This window comes from Pollachius pollachius (genome assembly GCF_949987615.1).
Source record: "Pollachius pollachius genome assembly, chromosome: 3".
Lineage (NCBI taxonomy): Eukaryota > Metazoa > Chordata > Actinopteri > Gadiformes > Gadidae > Pollachius > Pollachius pollachius.
The window spans coordinates 14,124,071-14,134,975 of record NC_136936.1 but is presented as its reverse complement, the minus strand read 5'-3'; positions in this window follow the sequence as shown (position 1 = coordinate 14,134,975).

Below are 10,905 nucleotides of genomic sequence, written 5' to 3'. Positions count from 1 at the left end.
TTACCGTGAGTGATTGTGTAGTTCCATGAATACTTATTGTTCTCATTCAGAATCTGGATTGCGTGGTCTGTTTCTCACCAACAACTGTTGCCACTGAATTAAACATGAGAAACAGTGTAACAAAGCGTGTCTAGTTATGTATGCCTTCGTGTGTGTGTAAAAGGCAGAGAGAGAGAGAGAAAGAGAGAGAGAGAGAGAGAGAGAGAGAGAGAGAGAGAGAGAGAGAGAGAAAGCGAGAAAGCGAAAGAGAGATAGCAAGATTAGGAGAGAGAGAGAGAGAGAGAGAGAGAGAGAGAGAGAGAGAGAGAGAGAGAGAGAGAGCGCGACAACGAGAGAAAGAGAGGAAGAGAGAAACATTTTTTTGCGAAACTGCTGCAGTGGCACTTTATGGAGGAAATGGGGAGAGGCTCACTGGTCAGTGAGAGGAAGAGCGATTAGAGAGCATGGATAACAATGCATGTGAGTGTGGGGATCTACTGAGCTACAGCTTCTGTGCATGGAAATATGAAAAAGCCCCAACACTGTTCTTGCTGACTGTCTTCACATCTCGGGATGTGATGTGACAGTCGAGCAGGGCCGCCAGCGCAGAGAGGAATTTGCAAATGGTCGCCCAAGGGACCAGGGATTCTCTGGGTGACATGTGGTGGTGGGGAAGGAGGAATGGAGGGATGGGATGAGAAGGAGGAATGGAGGGATGGGATGAGAAGGAATAATGGAGGAATGGGATGAGAAGGAGGAATGGAGTGATGGCAGGAGAAGGAATGGAGGGATGGGATGAGCAGGAAGAATGGAGGAATGGGATGAGAAGGAGGAATGGAGGGATGGGATGAGCAGGAAGAATGGAGGAATGGGATGAGAAGGAGGAATGGAGGGATGGGTTGAGCAGGAAGAATGGAGGGATGGGATGAGCAGGAAGAATGGAGGAATGGGATGAGAAGGAGGAATGGAGGGATGGGATGAGAAGGAATAATGGAGAAATGAAAGGAGATGCAGAGGGCCAAAGAGGGCATAACTGTTCACACTCCCACTCTCTCTCTCTCCTTCTCTCTCTCCCTCCACTCTCTCTCTCCTTCCCTCCCCTTCCCTCTCTCCCTCTCTCTATATATCTCTCCCTCCCTTCATCCCCCTCTCACTCTACATCTTTTTCTTCCCTTCACCATCAGCGTTTTGATTGTGATTTGCTTGTCTAAATGTAACAGACTGCAGTGACTCTTATCATCAATTCAAAATGTTATTCAAGGGGAGAAAGTATCCCTGTAGAAAATGGATAAAACAATGTTATGCAGATTTGTAGAACCAGTTGATGCGTTGGATGAGTTCTCCACAGGTGTCATGCTACGTGTCCATGTTTTACCCTGTGGAGCAGGCGTCCAGGTGTTAACAAACAGCGTTCTGATGCACAGCAGGTGAGGCGCGCCTCTGAGGTGGGATCGCAGAGACAAGAACTGCAAGACGATCATCAAAGCACTCAATGTGTTGTATGGACTCTTCAACCTGGCTATACCCTATAGAAGGCCGTAGTTGTTACCCTATAGCATCGTGGACACGTTGTCATAAAGTAAAGCATGAGCGTGACTCATTTATAGACGTGCGCTGGCACACACACGCAGACAAAACACATACTGTATGTCCACTCACTGGTGATTCATCTCTTCCCCTGTTTTTCAAATAGGAAGACTAAAATATCAACCCAGTGCAGCATTTAAATGCACCGTGGGCCATGTCTTAGTTTTGGCTCACTTCCTGTCCATTTTTTGCAGTTACCTCTCCCCTCTCTCCTCCTCTCCTAACCCTATGAACAGGATATCTGAAACATTTTTTTCAGTTTATTTAAGAGCGGAGGGATTGAGAGATCTAGCTACAGACAGAACCCTCTGTATCAATGAGGGCTGTCGGAAAATAGAGCTTATTGAACACTTATTTTAACAAATACAAATAGTCTACATAGGGCATTATAATTCTGGTTAAAAGTGTTTGCATGCCCCCGCTGCACGGGGAACTTGAGCAGATGCCAGTTGGGTGTGGATGCAGACTCCCGCTGCGGTCTCTGGCTTCCACTTTGTTCCAGAGCCGTCATGCAGCCCAGCTCTGCTGGGCCCGCTCTAAACTCCAGCCACCCAACTGGATCGCAAATGACATTAGGTATCAATCTGTCAAGCAGTATGCTGCCTTACACACACAGCCCCCGCTCCCCCCCCCCCACACACACACACACACACACACACCACACACACACATCCCGTTCACACCTGCTCCGCTCCTCTTCAATACCCATGACACTACTACACACACTAGACACAAACAAATGTGCTCTCTCTCACACACACACACACACACACACACACAATGCACACAGGCAACCACACACACAGACACACAGACACACACAGTCACACACACACACACAAACACACACACCACCAACCACACACCCTTACACTAGAAATCACACCCAAACATAAACACAAACTTGTACGCATACTAGCAACCACACACACACACACATACACACACACACACAAACACACACACACACACACACACACACACACACACACACACACTCCTTACAGCCACCAAGCTGCACACCAAACTCATCATGAACCCTGCTAAAAGAGTGCGAGAGTGGCACTAACATTGGTGTGGATGAGCATCCACCCACACAAATATCACTGCTGTAGCTAGAGGTTTTTGGTGTGTGTTTGTGTGTGCGTAATTATATTATAAGCGATTTTATTTTGAAGTAGATTCAACAGTCTATTGCTTGATAGTATATACTATTACTGAACAATACAGTAAGATGCACGCTTATCAGATGACTACATCCAGCAGCAGAGAGACAGACAAACAGTAAGACAGACAGACAGGCAGGCAGACAGTGGGAGACTGTCCACCATTTAGCCCTTGAAGCCGACCCATCTCTGGTGTGGCTGAGCGCCGCTAATTAAAGGAGCCGGCCCCGTCGCCACCCGCCTGAAATCCCCCTCTCACTGACTGCGGCAAGGGTCTGATCTGCGCTCTCTGGGGGGGCTACGGACTGCAGAATCAGAATGGAAGAGCATGATTTATGCTAGGTCTTATGACACCCTCACACACACACACCCTACATATACTTGGCCGTCTCTCTGCTCTCGGGGGGGTGTTGAGTTATTTTGATGATTGCCATTTCAATCTCCCTGAGAGAATTATCAACGCGCTGTTTTTTTTGGCATGCTTGTGTAATTGAGTGGGAGCTTTAATTTGCACTCCATCCGGGTTGGAGTTGCTGCTGTACTTGGCTCCCGACTCACGAAGGAGCGCGCTGCGATGATTGCCTGTCCGAAGAGTGATTGGCTTGTGGCTGAAGCCTCCGTCTCTTATAAAGCCTAGCTTTACAGTGCTGCTGCAGCTGCAGAAAGCTGCAGTGTTTGCACATGGTAGATGAAATGAGTCCCGCTGCCAGACGTATGAACAACGGCCACTTGTGGGGGGGGGGGGGGGGGGGGGGGGGGGGGGGGGGGGGGGGGGGGGTGAGTGTGTGGCTTGGAGCTAAGTGTGTGTGTGTGTGTGTGTGTGTGTGTGTATGTGTGTGAGAGTAAGTGAGTGAGTAGGTGAGTGAGTGTGGACGGATGTGCACATTGTGAGTTTAAACGTGTATAGTTGAAACAACGCACTTCTTAAAATCAATCACATTAAGAGCAGTTGTACTGTGTTTGCATTCGCATCCAAGGGAAAATGGCACAAGGCAGCGGGAGACATCCCATTTTATTGCAGCGGGAGACATTAACAGGGGAAGTATAAGGGGTGATGGAGGGGGAGAAAGAATGAGCAAAAGACAGAGGCTGTAGTCGGGGAGCTGAACTCTTTCAGCCCTGAAACGTGCTCTGCTCCTTTGCAAAATATTTGTTTATTTAAGCATGAAAATGATTTTCCGCCATGTCTTACTGTTTAGATGTTAAGGAGGCAGCGATGTGGTTTCAGAACATGCATCAAGTCGTCAGGGGGATGACTGAGCACAAGTGAGGTTGGGGGTGGGGGGCTCTAAAAATACATTCACATAGAGCTTTTACCATCTTCATGCACGTTGAGCTATTTTGAAGTGGCTTGTAACATACATTTTCTTTCATATGGGGATTCAGGAAACACATACTGTATAACTTATATAGCCGTTATATTCCCCACATCCCTCACTACGTTGCAAACAAATGGCATGCATTGCACATCGTATTTCCAACCCCCCCTAGTAGTTCCACTGCTTCTTGCCATACTTAACATTCGCTTTCCAGGACTGAATTACCAATTACCTGTGCTCTTCAAACAGAGATGTAAGGTTTGAAGGAGCAGATAAAGGGCTAATTAGTGTGCTATAATTCTTCATCCACACCTTGTTAAACATTATATGAGGGGGGCGGCATGCACAGACCTATAAATAGGACCTGTGTATGGGAACGAGACCGGATCATATTACAGAGCGACTGCGTTTTAAAGCATGGAAATGATGTGAAGTGGGAGGAGGGGGGGGGGGGGGGGGGCACAGAACCCTGTCCCTTTACCCTGTAGCCTTATCCCCCCCACTTGCCCCATCCCCTAAGCCGTCTCTTTACTCCGTCTCCCTACTCCGTCTCCCCGTCTCCTTCCCCTGTCTCCTTACCCCGTCTCCTTACCCCATCTCCCTACCCCGTCTCCTTACTCCGTCCCCTTACTCCGTCTCTTTACCCCCCCATCTCCTTACTCCGTCTCCTTACTCCGTCTCCTTACTCCGTCTCCTTACTCCGTCTCCTTACCCTCCGTCTCCTTACCCTCAGTCTCCTTACTCCGTCTCCTTACTCCATCTCCTTACTGCCCGTCTCCTCATTTTAATTCCCTCTACGCGTGCATCAGTCAAGCTGCTCCAAATTGCTTCCAATTGGTTCAGAATGCAGAGGCACCGCTTTTTAACTACCCCTTGCCGTTGGCCCCACATTACCCCCATTCTGGCATGCCTCCATCGGTGCCCTGTAAAACACTGAACAGACTACAAGATCCTCTTGATTACATAAAAGGAACTGCGCGACCTTGCCCCCAGTTACACCTCTGATCTCCTCCTTACTCATTCCACTTCTCCATCATGCTCTGCCTTTTATCACTGCCTCTCCCCAGCCACGGAGCTTAAGGTGACCGCGCCTTTGTTGTTTTACCCCTGTCCTCCCCAACCTCCTTTTCCGGAGCATTTGAACTGTTTTAGGCGACGTCTGAAAACTTCTAAAAACCTTTATTTTGTTTGTATTTCAGGCTTTCATTGTGCTGTGTATTATATTGTTACTTGTTTTAATGTCATTGACTTTGCTACTGTGTTTTTAAAAATACTGATATATACTGATATATAAATAAATCTTTATTTACTTACTTACGCTCACCCCAAGGAACAGGTCATTCAATTGTATTGTATGCTGGAACTTTAGTAATTTGTTATATTTTGTACACATGACATCCGCCCAGGCCTTGACTGTATGAATGCATGAATTTATGAATGAACATTTGAAATCTAGACAAAGGTGCCCTTGTGCTCTCGGTCTATCACTCTAAGTACACCGCTGTCAGATACTGCTTGTTCCATGACATATACGACATGTGTTCACACACACACACACACACACACACACACACACACACACACACACACACACATGCGCGTACATGTACTAACGCACACGCACAACCAGTGGTATTATTATCACGGCATATGTTGATAAGGCTGTGGGCTGAATATTGCAGCATAATTAGAGTGTCACCTCGCAGAAGGAATCTAACCGTGATGCACACCACTCCATTGATCATGCCGACGTGCCGACACAATATGAATAACAATGCAAACAAATATATACATGCAGTTGTCAAATATACCGACAATGGTACGGATGATACAGAATAAATTATGAATGCATATGCAATACAAAAATAAAAAACATATTAATGCTCTTTGGACAAGATAGTTTAGAAGGGCCTATGCAGGTCAGGCTCTTGGAGCATCCTGTAGCCTCCAGACAGCCCATTAGGGAGAGATACATGGTTCAGTGCCACACCATTATGCACGTAACCCTACCCTGCGAGTTGAGTCCCGACACCTGCAGAGACCCTTAAAGCTAATTCGAGGCAACCCCTTGGAGAAACACATTAGCTCTACACAAATGAAATGAAAACCTCAATTAACATTAACCAAGTGGTAAAATAGAACAATACTAACAAGTGCACCTCTGGGTGCCGTTTAAATACGGCCTCATTAGCCAGATAGACATGATTAGAATAAGATAATAAGTACACCTCCCCCCAAACATGAAGCTGAACGAGGTGGAGACTAAAATATGGTTTTGATTTTGCGCTCATTAACCAGACCAGAAGTCTAATTTATTCCATTTTAATAAAGGGAAGCTACAAGAAAAACCCAACCTTGGCAAGTCAGGAACGAAGCTTGAGGAAAACAAAAAATCAAGACATTGAAATGTTGCCATCGAGTGCGTGTCGTTAAACACGTCTAAAACATGTATTTTCAAATGTCATCTGATACATGCGGTGCCTGGCCTTCTGCTTTCTAACATGGTTAGACTCCTCCCCTTCCCCTCCTCTTCCCTACCTAACCCCCCTGTTGCTTGTTCCTCATGCTCACTTTCACATGATAACACGACTTATTCTGCTTCATTCAATTCTAATCAACTCTGCGCCACCGTTTCCACCGGCAGGTTGCTGTGTTCTAAATAGCCCCATTGATTTCTCTCCAGGTGGGACTCGAACTACAAAGGCAGTCTCCCGTCTCATCCTGCCGACCAAAAGGAGTGTGTTGGGAGGGGGTTTGCAGGAAAACAAAGCAAAGGTACCCCCCCCACATGCTTGGTAACAACCCTAGCATTGTGGCTTCCAACCAGTGATCAGACCGTGCAGTGTCATTGTGAAGGCTAAGAGCAGGGCAGCCTTCACTGGCTCTCTACTGTAAGTGTCTGACAGCAGCTCATTCTACAGCCCCTGTCTTGTTGTCTTCCATCTGGATTCCGATCGATACAACCCCCCCCCCCCCACACACACACACACACCCTCCCCCCTACGTCTGAGCGTTACTCATAGAAACTGGTCCAGGAGACTTCCTTCAAGAGCACACTTTGAAATGCATGATTTCAAATATTTTCTTATGAAACTGCAAAATGTAAAAATAGATTAGGGACGCTTCTGTAGGTTGACTGTGTATTAGGTGATAGGTGCTTTCTGCTCCGTAAGCACAAATATGGCCCTGCTGGATTTACAGTGACCGCTGTGCATTTAATGGCTTTAGCCAGGCCTCTTGTAAAAGCATCCATAGGGGAAGCCATGAATCTTCTGTTTACACATCCTGCGCCGTGATGTGCCTGAATCATGTCCATTTCACTGGTGACTCAAACACCTTGCCATATAGTGTGTGACGCTGTTGGATTCACATGCAAGGCTGTACAACGCAGATGTAGGATTAATGGGACGCCACCATTAGCCCCTTCCCATGCATAACCCACCCCTGCTATAATTACACTCAACGCTGATTTTCATGTACTTGTGACGTGGATTGATAGTGCATTATTTATTCTCTCCCTGGCAGATTCTTTTAAATAAGGAACATCAAACTTGTGGTTGTAACCTTGGCGCCGCATCCGAGCAGCATTTTAAAACACTGTCACTCTGCATAAGGAAACAGAGGAGGGAGCGTGGGCACGTGAAATTGCTTTACTTTATAAGTCTGGCTGATCGACACTGCATGTAAGGTCTGTGAGCCTCCACCCCCCCCCCCCCCATGCTATAGCAGCATCAATAACCCTTGCCAGTAAACAGCAATGCAGTGCTGGGGCCAGCACATCAAATGCTGTTTCATTTGATGTGTTTTAATATGAAGCTTTATAGCTTGCATTTGTGCGCATCCGTGTGCATGATGTGCAGTGCGGAAGCCCTTGGAGATTAAAGCGATGCTGTGTGTGTGTGTGTGTGTGTGTGTGTGTGTGTGTGTGTGTGTGTGTGTGTGGCACTTACTCTTTAATCACAACTTTACAGTTTTACTCAACAACTTTTTATGTGCTGAGGCCACCCACAGCCTTGATAGATGTAACGGCAATATAGTGCCTTGCTCAAAAACCCTTCTGCACATGTCAATCATTACCGCCTGTATTCCTTACAGTTAAGGTTGGAAGGTGTTGTAAATGGATAGAAGTGCTTTTCAATGGCCATCTATTATCATTATCCATGAAGCAAACTGTGCCGTCAATTTCCATGTCCATTACTGTTTGCTAGCATCACCTAGCATCTTAGCATTAGCTCATGTCTAAACCTCTGCTCTTCATTGCCTTGGGGGGAGACATAGCGGAGACAGGGCCAGAGAATACAATATTAATATTTCATAGTACTCGGATACCCGTAAGACACATTGATGCAGACATTCCGTCAATAACTGGCTGAAAGATTGATGGAATGACTCGTCCCCAGGCAGAGTAAGGGCCAGGAGGTGGGCGTGTTGTTGATACAAGGTCCTATTTTGAGAGGATTTCTACTCCTCATCATCAATGTGATGCTGTGGTATCTGCCTGGTGGTTGGAAATGCAGTCCAGTACATTTCAGCACATTGTGTTTCTCCAGTGCAATTTTTAAATTATTCCTTAAATTAGGATTTTCTTCTGCGCCTCTGAATAAACATGTTGATCTGATAAATGCACCCTTTAAATCAGTTCAAATACGTATTAATGATTAATGATTCCTTTTCCGTTGAGATTCCGTTCATATTTAAATTCAGAGTGAAAAAAATTATATTTTTTATGTCTTTCACCATTTACTTGTATAACTTTTTCTCAGACACGTTACAAACTATGCAGTTATTTCAGAAATGTTCTTATAATGTAACTAATTTAGTGTACAAGCAAGATTATTTATATTTATTGTGTCATTTTTTGGCTGTTTTTTTTTTTTACAAATTAAAATTAAATTACATCCAATGTAACCGATAGAGAGCTTAAGCATTAAAATGTTTCCAGCCAAATATTTCACAACACATGATGTGTGTATGGTGACAATCGCAGCTCAATCGAATCTATGCCAGTACTATGACACATCTCATTAAACTAGATGCGCTCATGCTATTAAAATCTAATTAGCTGTGACCAATTTTTTGCCTTTTATCTATTACGCACATCATTAAGTTGTAACATTAATGTATTTATAACAAATACATGAATTTAAAAAGGTACTGTGTAAGACCTACTGTGGAAGAGATTTTCCTCCTCATGGCCCCACCAACCCTTTGTTGTTGGAGTCCTCAATGGGGTTGGGGTCGGAGCCAGTCGCTCAATTTCTCGGCTGCTATCTACACAATCATGCAAATTGGCTAATGCTAGCTCTTCTTTAGGGCACTCGGAGAGCACTTAAAGATCCCTTTCCTTCATATTTCCTGGAAAAAACGTCATGGTTTAAATATTATAGCAATCAACTCACAGGCTGTTCTACACAACAGAGGGAGTCCGGGAAAGGTCACATATTTTAAGTTCACCTACAACCTATTAATATATTGGCAATTTAAATCCTACATGTGTTCCCTTTATATAGTCACAAGGAATTCTAGGCTTTTTAAATTTTTTTACAGAGAAACTACAGACAAGCCTAGAATAGCAGAGCAACATTCAGAATATGAGTTGTGACAATGACAGATCTGAACCTGTGGAATAGCATCCAATGGATCTGACACAGGCCCATCTTGCCGGATATGTCAAACTACTCTTGAATTAGATCTTTTTTTGTGCTTTGGTCGCTTGAGGGAACCCAACACTGCCGGGAGCTGTGCGTGTGTGTTGGTTTGAAGTAATGTGCTTTACCCTGACAGTGAAGATAAAGGGTTGGAGCGCGGGGCAAGGCAGGGAAGGAAATGAAAAAGAAGAAAAAAATGAAAAATGATATAAAAAATAAAAGAAACTCCAAACTCTCCCGAGAGCTTTCAATAGATTTGGAAGTTTTGCTTTGAGGTTGAATACCAATTTGAAAAGTCTAGTCCATTCATTTATTCCATAAACCGGACAAATTCTGCAATTAATTTGTGCACCGAGCGCCAACAAGATTGAGAAATGTCTGACCTTCTCACGAACGTCATAAACACTCTGGCAATTCAGATAGGCTCGGCGTGAAATGACACGGCTGCACGCTAAATTCTTTTCCACTGGCATCACTGACTTTTTAGAGGTCGGACATTAGGTCTCAAGGCTAGGGGTATTCTAACAGTAATGTACGACTCAAAAAAAGAACCACCAACATGTTGTATTACCATAATGGAAACATACACATATGGGGGACGGTTCCCTGTAGTAGCATCAAACAACAACCATTATTTTCTCCTATAGGAAAGGCGGCCTTTCTGTAGATTAAAAAAGCCCCCTCTGTATGTCAGCGTTGGGAAAAGGACTTCTAGAGGCGGGGTGCTGGGCTCTGGATGGCCCAGCCTTTTATAATGTGCTGACACCTCTGTTCATTCAGCACAAAAAGGGGGAGGTGTGTGTGTGTGTGTGTGTGTTGGAATGTAAGGTGTATGTGGCGGGGAAGCACTGTGGAGTAGCATGTCATGAGATAGAACCACTGCTACATCTGACTCCATTTTTCTAATGACCCCTGCATAGCCACCATCCCCCTCCCTCTTGCTCTTAATCATTTTAGTTAATTTGAGTCATTAGGAGCCTCGGTGGAAATGAGGCGTAGGCGTGGACGTGGGGGGGTGGTGGGGTTGGGGAGTGGGTGGAGTCAAGTCATATGGGTGCTGTAATGGCAGTGGGGAGCACAGGAGGAGAGTGGGGTGCCCCTGCCGCAGCCAGGCTGTAGGTGTGGGGCTTGGTGCCAGATTTGTCTCCCATGCTGTTACTGCGTTCCAGCACTGCAGCAGAAGAGCAACAGGGTGTAGCCTCCCCC